We start from the raw sequence: 2660 nt of genomic DNA, 5'->3' as shown, positions 1-2660 counted from the left end.
AAATACGGGCCAACAACTATATTGGGTTGCCGTCAGACAAAACACACTGAAACCATCCGTGCTGATGCCGACTCGAGGATGCCTCGGATCTGCCTCTTTGTTGTCATGTAATGCATTAAAGCGCTTCCATGCTTCACCGTCCTATGTGTGCACCATCATCAGCTTCCCATCTGCATCTAGTTGGGTTCTTTTGCCCTTTTGTGCCATGTCATCTGTCTGGTCGTCTCTTCGACTATGAAAAGATGTTGAAGTCTTGGTACGATTGGCATATACTGAAGAACTTAACGGGGATTTTGGTTTGCGTCTTCTCACCTATACCGATGTCTACAACAACATACCTGGATGACTTGCAAGTGGGACAATAGTTCAAGTCCGCATACTGAAGCCTAAATAAGGCACATCCTTTCTCACAGGCATGTATCTTCTCATAGGGCATCTTAAGAGCACGGAGTATTTTGTGTGACTAGTACAAGTTTATAGGTAGTACATGGCCTTTTGGTAGAAAACGTCCAAATACTGTCATCATCGCGTCGTAGCATTCTCTGCCCAAGTTGAATTGAGCCTTCAGAGCCATTATTTATGAGATGACATCCAACTGACAAAGCTCAGTGTGCTCGTGGAGAGGATGTTTTGAAGACTCCAATATTTCATTGAAGCACTTTGCAGATTCCTCTATCTCATCGTCCGAGTCCCGAGCATCATCAAAGTCTTGCACCATGTCTTTCATCCCGGTACCATGCTCGTCGGTGCGACGACAAAGCACCTCAGCTCTGGCACATTGGGCAGACTAGCCATGAAATGTCCACACTGTATAATCTAGCGTAAAACCCCTCTTCTATAGGTGTTTGCCCATTTCATCATCTGTCCTCTTGTGCAAATTGTTGCACCCAGCACAGGGGCGCCAGGTTGTCCTCCGGCCATTTGCAAATGCGGCTCTCAAAAACCCCTTCGTTTTTGTTAACCATTCAATTGTCATGTCTTTCTGACTAGTGTGACCGGTATATATCAGCATGTATATATTCATTAGTTAATGGAGTTTGTCACTTTTATTACGTCCATGCAACCTAGACGCTAATAGGTAAAGATATGTCCTAATCCCACCCGAGTATGTGTAGCTTGGGTTCGTTTTCCCATGCTCTGCTCTGGATACGACGCAAAATTTCGGCAGCACCTGCCCGCTGTTCTCCTGATACACGTCTCGACAATAAGCAGAGAGGATCTGTATACCCGAAGAACAACAGGGAGGCACTGACGAAATTCTGCATCAGATCCAAAGCAGAGCATATGAGGAAACGAACCTAATCTACACATACTCGGGTTGTCCATGGATAACGTTGAACAATTCGAAAGAATCAGGTTATGAATATGCAAATGCATGCATATTTATAGATGTAACCCTTTCGGGCGGGAGACGCATAGTTGTCACGCATACTGATGATTGAAGACACCGATAACTAGCAAGTTTCATCGACGCGAAGGCCGGAACATAGCAAATGAAGGGGGGGAGGAGATGTCATTTGTGCTCACCCACGAACGCAGGGGCGGAACTCGTCGAACACTAGACCCTCACAGCGACGAAAAAACTGCACATTTAAATCAAAAGATGAGTAACATAGCAATATTGTTTTTTTCCGTCAACCTAACTAAATATTTACAATAGGACGAGCGGGTTAGGGGGTTCCTCGGCTTCGATGGAACCCTAAATAGCAAGTATCATCAGTGCAAGATACATGTGGCGGTCGGTGTTGAACACTAGATCCACGTCCCACAAGTGACGCCGGCGCCCGGCGTACCGCAACAATAGTTTCGGGACCAATGACGGTCGAACACCTTGGCGAATTTGTCTGGCAGCCACTGCGGTGAGGATTAAAGCCAAGTTTTGAAACTTCAAACAACAAAACCGACTTGAGTCAGTTTGGGTGTTTCAGCTTTCAACACTTGACTTTTAATTGTCATCGCAGAGGCTGCAAGACAAATTTGCATAGGTGTTCGACCGCCATCGACCTTGAGAATTGTTGTTGCGGGATGCCGGACGCCGACGTCACTTGTGGGACATGGATGTAGTGTTTGACACCGACGGCCACATGTATCTCGCATCGACGATACTTGCTATTTAGGGTTCCATCGACGTCGAGGAACCCCCTAATCCGCTCGTCCCCGGGCGCCCTCTGGTATGGGCGACGACGTCGGGACCGGCGGGACCCACTGGCTCCACCATATATCCCCTCGGTGACCGGCGATCCACGACCGGCGACCCTCGACCCCTCGGCGACCCTCGACCATCGGCGACCCTCTTTTTCTACTTTTCATACTTCTTTTTTCATCTTCTACTTCTACTTATTTTTTTCATCATCATCATCTTCTTCTTCTACTACTTATTGTTCTTTTTTTATCTTCTTCCTCTTCTTCTTCTTCTTCTTCTTCTTCTTCTTCTTCTTCTTCTTCTTCTTCTTCTTCTTCTTCTTCTTCTTCTTCTTCTTCCTCTTCTTCTTTTACTTCTTTTTATTCATCTTTCTTGTTTAAAAAATAGAAGAAAAAAACCCTAAACTAAACTATAAACTAAACGTAACCTAAAATAAACTAAATTAACCTAAACTAGCCTAACCTAACCTAAACTAAACTAACCTAAACTAAACAAACATAAACTAAATCTAAAAAAA

The sequence above is a fragment of the Triticum dicoccoides genome, chromosome 1B, assembly GCF_002162155.2.
Source record: "Triticum dicoccoides isolate Atlit2015 ecotype Zavitan chromosome 1B, WEW_v2.0, whole genome shotgun sequence".
NCBI lineage: Eukaryota > Viridiplantae > Streptophyta > Magnoliopsida > Poales > Poaceae > Triticum > Triticum dicoccoides.
Note: the sequence above shows the minus strand (reverse complement) of the source record.